The sequence below is a fragment of the Rattus norvegicus genome, chromosome 7 (assembly GCF_036323735.1).
Source record: "Rattus norvegicus strain BN/NHsdMcwi chromosome 7, GRCr8, whole genome shotgun sequence".
Taxonomy (NCBI): Eukaryota; Metazoa; Chordata; class Mammalia; order Rodentia; family Muridae; genus Rattus; species Rattus norvegicus.
The window spans coordinates 93406333-93418102 of NC_086025.1; the positions used below are offsets into that span (position 1 = coordinate 93406333).

The following is an 11770-nucleotide window of genomic DNA, read 5'->3' on the forward strand; positions in this document are numbered from 1 at the left end:
AGTCACAAATAACATAAAATACCTCAGTGTGACTAACCAAGGAAGTGAAAGATCTGAATGATAAGAACTTCAAGTCTCTGAAGAAAGAAATTGAGGAAGATCTCAGAAGATGGAAAGATCTTCCATGCTCATGGATTGAAAGGATTAATATAGTAAAAAATAGCCATCTTGCCGAAAGCAATCTACAAATTCGATGCAATCCCCATCAAAATTCCAACTCAATTCTTTATAGAATTAGAAAGAGCATTTTGCAAATTTGGAATAACAAAAAACCCAGGATAGCAAGAACTATACTCAACATTAAGAGAACTTCTGGAGGACACACCAACCCTGACCTCAAGCTGTATTACAGAGTAAATATGTAAAAACTGCATTGTATTGGTACAGAGAGAGGCAGGTAGGTCAGTGGAATAGAATTGAAGACCCAGAAATGAACCCACAAACCTATGGTCACTTGATCATTGACAAACAAGCTAAAACCATCCAATGGAAAAATATAGCATTTTCAACAAATGGTGCTGGATTAACTGGTGGTTAGCCTATAGAAGAATGCAAATCGTCCCGAAGAATGCAAATTGACCCATTCTTATCACCCTGAACAAATTTCAAGTCCACGTGGATCATGGACTTCCACATAAAAGCAGATACACTTAAACTAATAGAAGAAAAAGTAGGGAAGAGCCTCAAACACATGACACTGAGGAAAATTTCCTGAACAGAACACCAATGGCTTATGCTTTAAGATCAAGAGCCGACAATCTACAGATTCAATGCAATCCCCCTTAAAATTCCAACTCAATTCTTCATAGAGATAGAAAGAACAACTTGCAAATTCATTTGGAATAACAAAAACCCAGGATAGCCAAAACTATACTCAACAATAAAAGAACTTCTGGAGGAATCACCATCCTTGACCTCAAGCAGTATTACAGAGCAATAGTGATAAAAACTGCATGGTATTGGTACAGAGACAGGCAGGTAGATAGATCAGTGGAATAGAATTGAAGACCCAGGAATAACTCAGACACCTGTAGTCACTTGGTCTTCGACAAAGGAGTTAAAACCACCCAATGGATAAAAGATTGCATTTTCAACAAATGATACTGGTTCAACTGGAGGACAGCATGTAGAAGAATGCAAATCGATCCATTCTTATCTCTCTGTACAAAGCTTAAGTCCAAGTGGATCAAGGACCTCCACATCAAACCAGATACACTCAAACTAATAAAAGAAAAGGTGGGAAAGAGTCTCAATCACATGGGCACTGGGGAAAATTTCCTGAACAAAACACCAATGGGCTATGCTCTAAGATCAAGAATAGACAAATGGGACCTCATAAAACTGCAAAGCTTCTGTAAGACAAAGGACACTGTCATTAGGACAAAACAGCAACCAACAGATTGGGGAAAGATCTTTACCAATCCTATATCTGGTAGAGGGCTAATAACCAAAATATACAAAGAACTCAAGAAGTTAAACTCCAGACAGTCAAATAACCCTATTAAAAATGGGGTATAGAGCTAAACAAAGAATTCCCAGCAGCATATATCGAATAGCTGAGATGTACCTAAAGAAATGTTCAATATCCTTAGCCATCATGGAAATGCAAATCAAAACAACCCTGAGATTCCACCTCACACCAGTCAGAATGTCAAAGATAAAAACTGAGATGGCAACAGATGCTGGCGAGGATGTGGAGAAAGAGGAACACTCCTTCATTGTTGGTGGGATTGCAAACTAGTACAACCACACTGGAAATCAGTCTGGAGGTTCCTCAGAAAATTGTACTACCTGAGGACCCAGCTATACAACTCCTGGGCATATACCCAAAAGATGCTCCAACATTCAACAAAGACACGTGCTCCACTATGTTCATTGCAGCCTTATTTATAATAGCCAGAAGCTGGAAAGAATCCAGATGCCCTTCAACAGAGGAATGGATACAGGAAATGTGGTACATCTACACAATGGAATATTACTCAGCTATCAAAAACAACGAGTTTATGAAATTCGTAGGCAAATGGTTGGAACTGGAAAACATCATCCTGAGTGAGCTAACCCAATCACAAAATAACACATACGGTATGCACTCACTGATAAGTGGATATTAGCCCAAAACCTAAGAAAAATTCGCAGATCATATGAAGCCCAAGAAGAGGGAAATGTAGGTGCCTCAGTCCTTTTTAGAAGCAAGAACTAAATACTCATGGGAGGAAATACAGGGGCAATGAATGGAGCAGGGACTGAAGAAAAATGTCATCCAGAGATTGCCCCACCTGGGGATCCATCTTTTATGTAGCCACCAAACCCAGTCACTGTTGCTGATGCCAAGAAGTGTTTTCTGCCAGGAGTCAAATATGGGTGTCTCCTGAGAGGCTCTGCCAGAAGCTTACTGATACAGATGAGGATGGTTGAAGCTAACCATCGGACTGAGCACAAGGACCCCAGCGGAGGAGTTAGAGAAAAGACTGAAGGAGCTGGAGGGGTTTGCAACACCATAGGATGAACTACAATACCAACCCACAAGACCCCACCAGAGCTCCCAGAGACTAAACCACCAAACAGTGAGTACACATGGAAGGACCCATGACTCCAGCCACATATGCAGCAGAGGATGGCATTGTCCAGCATCAATAGGAGGCAAAACCCTTAGTTTTGTGAAGGCTCATTTCCCCAATGTAGGATAATGCCAGGGTCTTGAGGTTAGAATGAGTGGGAGTGGGAACATCTTCATAGAAGCAGGGGGAGGGAGTATGGGAGAAGGGGGTAAGGGGACAACATTTGAAATGTAAATACATAGAATATCCATGAAAAATTAAATGAAATCAAACATTAACAAAAACAAAAACAAAACAAAAACAAAAAATGCAAACTCTTGGGAATGGAAGGAATTTTACAAAAGCTTCATGTGTTTTTGACACCACACCCTTATTTCCTGTCTATTTGGTTCATGGTTGCTGAATTCTGCCTGGAATACCATTTCTTTTGTATGATACCTTTCCTATCTATAAGAGTGTATTATTGAGTCCAGGAAAAAGTTGTAGTCTACAAAAGGGATTGTGGGAGAAAGGCTTCTTCTTTTCCTCTAGTGGCAGCCCTCAGGTGAGCCAAAATGGGTGCATACAAATACATCCAGGAGCTGTGGAGGAAGAAGCAGTCCGACGTGATGCACTTTCTTCTAAGGGACCACTGCTGGCAATACCGCCAGCTCTCTGCGCTGCACAGGGCTCCCCGCCCCACCTGGCCTGATAAAGCACGAAGGCAGGGATACGAGGCTAAGCAAGGTTATGTCCTTTACAGGATTCGTGTCCGCCGCGGTGGTCGCAAGCGCCCAGTTCCTAAGGGTGCAACTTAAGGCAAGCCTGTCCACCATGGTGTTAACCAGCTGAAATTTGTCCGAAGCCTTCAGTCAGTTGCTGAGGAGAGAGCTGGACGCCATTGTGGTGCTTTGAGAGTCCTGAATTCCTACTGGGTTGGTGAAGATTCCACATATACATTTTTTGAGGTTATCCTCATTGATCCATTCCATAAAGCTACCAGAAGAAATCCTGACAACCAATGGATCACCAAACCAGTCCACAAACCCAGGGAGATGCGTGGGCTGACATCTGCTGGCCGCAAGAGCCGTGGCCTTGGAAAGGGCCACAAGTTCCACCACACTATTGGTGGATCTCGCCGTGCAGCCTGGAGAAGGGGCAATACTCTTCAGCTCCACCGTTACCGATAATACACGTAATATTTGTAAAATTCATATCCAATAAACAACTTAGGACAGTCCAAAAAAAAAAAAAAAAAAGAAAGTTGGAGTCTATTGTCTGGCTTTTAAACTCTCTGGTAGGGAGGGCTCTGCCTCCCTCTTAGTTCCTCTCTAACCACAGACTAAGGTTTCTATTTTCCTTAGCATCCTGTGGACATCCTCATCAGAATTTGCTTGAAAGTGCCGTTCTATTTTCTGTGTTTGAGAATGACTTAAGACACCTGTTGAAAATAGCAACAAAATGATTTTCCTCTTCTAGGATTGGTCTCTAGCTCTGCCTGCTAAAGTCCTGGTCTTCTTTGTAGGCTAATTCAAAATTCATAAGCTGCCAAGCTTAGATGAGTGGATGCAAGAGGAAAAAGACATTCTAAAAAGAGACTAGACAAACTGAACTTTTGAAAACTACCTGTCAGAATTCGTGTGTACACATAGTGTCTAAGTCACTTATTATTGCTGTGTGTGCCTGTGCACAACTCGAAAGTTAGTCACTGGAAAGGTATCAGCTTTGAGGTTAGAAAGATTTGAATTTAGATTCTCCTTTACTGAGCGACGCTAGCCCCGCGTGTGCTAAACAAAGTCTTTTACTCCTTCCTCATCTAGCGCATTTGCTTGCAAAGTGGGTCATGCTTTTATGTTCGTGTAGATGCCATGATACCTGTGAGGCATTTGACACACAGTAGGTAGTTACTTAGTGCTGATCTCCCTCTGTTCACTGTGCTTGGACGGCTGACACGATGGAGAGGTAGCCGTTAGGACACAGTAGTAGACACTGACAGCATCTAGTCATTCATGTTTCCAACTGCACAGAGCTCTCCATTTCTGTGCTCCAGGATTCTCTATTCCAGATAGGTATTTTCTGTGCTCGTAGTGCATTGGGAATGCTAGGAAGTTAAGACTCTTCTGGGGCAGCTTTCAGCCCGTGACTCTGGAACTGTTGTATAAACACAGCTTCCTCATCCCTTGGGTGTGATAACTCAGAGGCCAGGTTTACACCGACTCTCCGTGGGAATCTGCTGGATTCGATTCTAGACGCCCAAGGTGGGAGCTGGCACGACAACTGCATCCTTAATTACCAGATGTCTCCCCTGTGTCTCATTCACCCCTTACCATCGTCATCTCCCAAACGACTTGCTTTTGAATCTATCTCAGGACTGATTCTTTTGGGAGAATCCAAACCCAAAAAGACACTTCGTCTATATTTTTCTTTACCGCTCATCCCACTGGGGATGGCCTGGCTGCTCCCGATTGCTTTACAAATCTGGATGGCAGAGTAGGTATATCATCTCAGTCCTCATAAGCCACACTGTCATCGTGTAACATAAGGAATGTGACAGCAGCAGTAACATGCTACATCTTAGTCACTCAAATGTGTAAACTAATACAACCATCAGGCGCCTTCCACATCGCTGATATTAAATGATGACTGAATTATTGATAACCAGTCCCACGCTCCCTCGAATCAAATATTAATACGGCAATATCTTGCTTGTGGTGGCTGGATCCTTTTTGAATGATTTCATTGCTCAGCAAACTGCCACGTCTTTCACCTCACCCAAGATGGATCGGATACATTTCTGAAAGACAAATTGTGGAGATGGAATGTTTAACCAGGGGCTGTTGTGTTCTATCAGGACTGATGTACATGGGGCTTCTTTGGGACAAGTGTCAAGCCGTAAAGGAGGACTTCAATCCTTCTGAGACTTTCATTAGAGTCTATTACAGAATTTCTCTTTGCTGATGTATTTCATGATGACATGGTGGGAATACCAAGCACAGGCTTTCTGTCTGAATGGTATTTGCTCAGGTACTTCAGTTTCTACAATTGCTTCTCTGGATCCTGTAGCAATTATTTGCTACTGTCCATGTCTCTTGTGTATGATCTGTGTCATGGCTTTGTTAGCTCCCCTATCTTCTTTTATTCTCCTTAAAGTTATAGAGTTGAGCTGTTCTCTCCCCAAGGCTGTTATACCTTGCTTAGTTTTTGCACTCTTGGCACTTAAGGAAGAACCTGGAGCACTGACATGCTTCATAAATGCTTGCTGAATAACAGCATATGGCACTGAATGCATGCAACATTGAGAATTGTGATAAAAACATCCTTCTATCTCGGAACAGTTTGCTTGCTGAAGGGTACTTAGTTCATATTATCATTCTCTCTCTTCTGCATCAGAGATATTCTCTTTAAAGATTTAAGAAGGAAAGAAAATATGCTTGAAAGACATTGAAGGAATGTTTGATCTTTTATTAATGTTATTAATAGATCCACACATGGTCCTCCAATTAGAATCTATGGAACCTTTTCTGCAGTTCAAGAACTGTGTCTGGTTCTTGAGATATCAGAAACCTCTCACTACTCATTGCTTCATGTGTTTATTTACTTACAAGTCATTGGGGAATATAAACAGGAGTCAACCTTTATTAAAGCTTCTCAATGTATTGCAAAGCCAGAATCAAGTGTAGTTGCTGGTTCTATCAAATGTTATGTTCAAAGTTTATGCTAACTATAAAATTAAAAAAGTAACAGTGAACAACCTCTAGAATGTAGTCACTGTGCTGTCTAGGAGTTAAAAGTGCCATGAGGGAATTGACTGATGTAAATATTTGTAGTTGTTCTGGAGAAGATGTGCTACTGTTTGAGTTTTTAGGTGAGTAAAGCTGTGAGACCAGTTTCATAGTCAGTAGGAAGTCAAGAGCTTTGGGATGCAAATTCCTGGAGGCTGACTAACACTGGCTTCTTTCTTTCTTTCTTTCTTTCTTTCTTTCTTTCTTTCTTTCTTTCTTTGTTTCTTCCTTTCTTTCTTTCTTCCTCCCTTCCTTCCCTCCTTCCTTCCTTTCTTTCTTTTTTCTTCCTTCCTTTTTAGAATCTATTACTTTTTTGTTCTATTACTTTTTATTGATAATTAGTAATTTAAAGCAAAACTTCAAGTTAGGAAACATGAAATTAAAATGATGTTTCACATATGTGGGATAGGGAAGGATTACTAAGACTAGTAGAGTGTGTGTCTGCTTGAAGACAAACATTAAACAACTTCATGTATACTTTGGATTGAAGTTCATTTGCTTTATCACAAAAATCATTTATTTTTTTCAAATTCATTAGAACTTTATTATAAGGAACATACAAATAAAAAATACCACACAGAAAGTTTAATCCGACCCAAACTACATATCTCAATGAACACCTATATAGTTAGAGTAGCCATTCTGTAGTTATGGAACTTTATATTGGAATTAACAATTCTCTGTCAAAGAATGTTTTTATGCTCTTATATGTCTCCAAAAAATCGAAAGATCCAGGATACTGTAAACTAGAGAAACTATCAACTACCTTATTTTACAACTCAATTGTCCACTTATAAGTGAAATAGAAGGAAATATGAAATCATATGTATATATGATAAATATGAATCATATATATATGATATATATATATTAATGAAAGCAAAGAGGAGACTTTTTAGGAAAAGTAAAGATCACAGCAGAAGGGAGAAGAAAAGATCCATGATATGCTTGAATACAAATGCCATTATGAGACCCACAATTCATATAAGAAATATACATTGATAATGCTTTTTAAAAAGAATACAAAGGATATCTCAAAAGATATCTTATGAAACACTTTGGAATCTTTAGGTAGGAGGTATCTGGAAATTCTGTAGTAGTGGAGTCTGGGTGGGTGACGTAGTGGAGTCTGGGTGGGGGAAGCCACTTGTTTTACGTTGCAGAGGGATGCATTATCGTGTTGTGGCAAGAGTCCAACTCACAGTGATTTCGGCTGTTCCGTCCTATTGCATTTCAGTTTTGATCACTCACTATCAGTGTCTATCTCCCAACCATTTATTATATATTCATCTTCTTTTTTTAATTTATTTTTTATTTTTTTATTAACTTGAGTATTTCTTATATACATTTCGAGTGTTATTCCCTTTCCCGGTTTCCGGGCAAACATCCCCCTCCCCCCTCCCCTTCCTTATGGGTGTTCCCCTCCCCATCCTCCCCCCATTGCTCCCTCCCCCACACAGTCTAGTTCACTGGGGGTTCAGTCTTAGCAGGACCCAGGGCTTCCCCTTCCACTGGTGCTCTTACTAGGATATTCACTGCTACCTATGAGGTCAGAGTCCAGGGTCAGTCCATGTATAGTCTTTAGGTAGTGGCTTAGTCCCTGGAAGCTCTGGTTGCTTGACATTGTTGTACATATGGGGTCTCGAGCCCCTTCAAGCTCTTCCAGTTCTTTCTCTGATTCCTTCAACGGGGGTCCTATTCTCAGTTCAGTGGTTTGCTGCTGGCATTCGCCTCTGTATTTGCTGTATTCTGGCTGTGTCTCTCAGGAGCGATCTACATTCAGCTCCTGTCGGTCTGCACTTCTTTGCTTCATCCATCTTGTCTAATTGGATGACTGTATATGTATGGGCCACATGTGGGGCAGGCTCTGAATGGGTGTTCCTTCTGTGTCTGTTTTAATCTTTGCCTCTCCCTTCCCTGCCAAGGGTATTCTTTTTCCTCATTTAAAGAAGGAGTGAAGCATTCACATTTTGATCATCCGTCTTGAGTTTCATTTGTTCTAGGCATTTAGGGTAATTGAAGCATTTGGGCTAATGGCCACTTATCAATGAGTGCATACCATGTGTGTTTTTCTGTGATTGGGTTACCTCACTCAGGATGATATTTTCCAGTTCCGACCATTTGCCTACGAATTTCATAAAGTCATTGTTTTTGATAGCTGAGTAATATTCCCTTGTGTAGATGTACCACATTTTCTGTATCCATTCCTCTGTTGAAGGTCATCTGGGTTCTTTCCAGCTTCTGGCTATTATAAATAAGGCTGTGATGAACATAGTGGAGCACGTGTCTTTTTTATATGTTGGGGCATCTTTTGGGTGTATGCCCAAGAGAGGTATAGCTGGGTCCTCAGGCAGTTCAATGTCCAATTTTCTGAGGAACCTCCAGACTGATTTCCAGAATGGTTGTACCAGTCTGCAATCCCACCAACAATGGAGGAGTGTTCCTCTTTCTCCGCATCCTCGCCAGCATCTGCTGTCACCTGAGTTTTTGATCTTAGCCATTCTCACTGGTGTGAGGTGAAATCTCAGGGTTGTTTTGATTTGCATTTCCCTTATGACTAAAGATGTTGAACATTTCTTTAGGTGTTTCTCAGCCATTCGGCATTCCTCAGCTGTGAATTCTTTGTTTAGCTCTGAACCCCATTTTTTAATAGGGTTATTTGTCTCCCTGCGTTCTAACTTCTTGAGTTCTTTGTATATTTTGGATATAAGGCCTCTATCTGTTGTAGGATTGGTAAAGATCTTTTCCCAATCTGTTGGTTGCCGTTTTGTCCTAACCACAGTGTCCTTTGCCTTACAGAAGCTTTGCAGTTTTATGAGATCCCATTTGTCGATTCTTGATCTTAGAGCATAAGCCATTGGTGTTTTGTTCAGGAAATTTTTTCCAGTGCCCATGTGTTCCAGATGCTTCCCTAGTTTTTCTTCTATTAGTTTGAGTGTATCTGGTTTGATGTGGAGGTCCTTGATCCACTTGGACTTAAGCTTTGTACAGGGTGATAAGCATGGATCGATCTGCATTCTTCTACATGTTGACCTCCAGTTGAACCAGCACCATTTGCTGAAAATGCTATCTTTTTTCCATTGGATGGTTTTGGCTCCTTTGTCAAAAATCAAGTGACCATAGGTGTGTGGGTTCATTTCTGGGTCTTTAATTCTGTTCCATTGGTCTATCTGTCTGTCTCTGTACGAATACCATGCAGTTTTTATCACTATTGCTCTGTAATACTGCTTGAGTTCAGTGATAGTGATTCTCCCTGAAGTCCTTTTATTGTTGAGGATAGTTTTAGCTATCCTGGGTTTTTTGTTATTCCAGATGAATTTGCAAATTGTTCTGTCTAACTCTTTGAAGAATTGGATTGGTATTTTGATGGGGATTGCATTGAATCTGTAGGTCGCTTTTGGTAAAATGGCCATTTTTACTATATTAATCCTGCGAATCCATGAGCATGGGAGATCTTTCCATCTTCTGAGGACTTCTTCAATTTCTTTCTTCAGAGTCTTGAAGTTCTTATTGTACAAATCTTTTACTTGCTTGGTTAAAGTCACACCGAGTTACTTTATATTATTTGGGTCTATTATGAAGGGTGTCATTTCCCTAATTTCTTTCTCGGCTTGTTTCTCTTTTGTGTAGAGGAAGGCTACTGATTTATTTGAGTTAATTTTATACCCAGCCACTTTGCTGAAGTTGTTTATCAGCTTTAGTAGTTCTCTGGTGGAACTTTTGGGATCACTTAAATATACTATCATATCATCTGCAAATAGTGATATTTTGACTTCTTCTTTTCCGATCTGTATCCCCTTGACCTCCGTTTGTTGTCTGATTGCTCTGGCTAGAACTTCAAGAACTATATTGAATAAGTAGGGAGAGAGTGGGCAGCCTTGTGTAGTCCCTGATTTTAGTGGGATTGCTTCAAGTTTCTCTCCATTTAATTTAATGTTAGCAACTGGTTTGCTGTTTATGGCTTTTACTATGTTTAGGTATGGGCCTTGAATTCCTATTCTTTCCAGGACTTTTAACATGAAGGGTGTTGAATTTTGTCAAATGCTTTCAGCATCTAATGAAATGATCATGTGGTTTTGTTCTTTCAGTTTGTTTATATAATGGATCACGTTGATGGTTTTCCGTATATTAAACCATCCCTGCATGCCTGGGATGAAGCCTACTTGATCATGGTGGATGATTGTTTTGATGTGCTCTTGGATTCGGTTTGCCAGAATTTTATTGAGTATTTTTGCGTCGATATTCATAAGGGAAATTGGTCTGAAGTTCTCTTTCTTTGTTGTGTCTTTGTGTGGTTTAGGTATAAGAGTAATTGTGGCTTCATAGAAGGAATTCGGTAGTGCTCCATCTGTTTCAATTTTGTGGAATAGTTTGGATAATATTGGTACGAGGTCTTCTATGAAGGTCTGATAGAATTCTGCACTAAACCCGTCTGGACCTGGGCTCTTTTTGGTTGGGAGACCTTTAATGACTGCTTCTATTTCCTTAGGAGTTATGGGGTTGTTTAACTGGTTTATCTGTTCGTGATTTAACTTCGATACCTGGTATCTGTCTAGGAAATTGTCCATTTCCTGCAGATTTTCAAGTTTTGTTGAATATAGGCTTTTATAGTAAGATCTGATGATTTTTTGAATTTCCTCTGAATCTGTAGTTATGTCTCCCTTTTCATTTCTGATTTTGTTAATTTGGATACACTCTCTGTGTCCTCTCGTTAGTCTGGCTAAGGGTTTATCTATATGTTGATTTTCTCAAAGAACCACCTTTTGGTTCTGTTGATTCTTTCTATGGTCCTTTTTGTTTCTACTTGGTTGATTTCAGCTCTGAGTTTGATTATTTCCTGCCTTCTACTCCTCCTGGGTGTATTTGCTTCTTTTTGTTCTAGAGAGTTTAGGTGTGCTGTCAGGCTGCTGGCATATGCTCTTTCCTGTTTCCTTCTGCAGGCACTCAGCGCTATGAGTTTTCCTCTTAGCACAGCTTTCGTTGTGTCCCATAAGTTTGGGTATGTTGTACCTTCATTTTCATTAAATTCTAAAAAGTCTTTAATTTCTTTCTTTATTTCTTCCTTGACCAGGTTATCATTGAGTAGAGCATTGTTCAATTTCCACGTATATGTGGGCATTCTTCCCTTATTGTTATTGAAGACCAGTTTTAGGCCGTGGTGGTCTGATAGCACGCATGGGATTATTTCTATCTTTCTGTACCTGTTGAGGCCCGTTTTTTGACCAATTATATGGTCAATTTTGGAGAAAGTACCATGAGGAGCTGAGAAGAATGTATATCCTTTTGCTTTAGGGTAGAATGTTCTATAAATATCTGTTAAGTCCATTTGTCTCATGGCTTCTCTTAGTCTGTCTACGTCTCTGTTTAATTTCTGTTTCCATGATCTGTCCATTGATGAGAGTGGGGTGTTGAAGTCTCCTACTATTATTGTGTGAGGTGTAATGTCTGTTT

At 40.2% G+C, this 11770-nt stretch overlaps 1 pseudogene; it reads left to right on the top strand.

The window, feature by feature from the left end:
• The first annotated feature begins 497 nt into the window (after nucleotides 1-497).
• On the top strand, nucleotides 498-4963 carry LOC134479919 (large ribosomal subunit protein eL15-like; annotated as a pseudogene).
• The last annotated feature ends 6807 nt before the right edge of the window (nucleotides 4964-11770 follow it).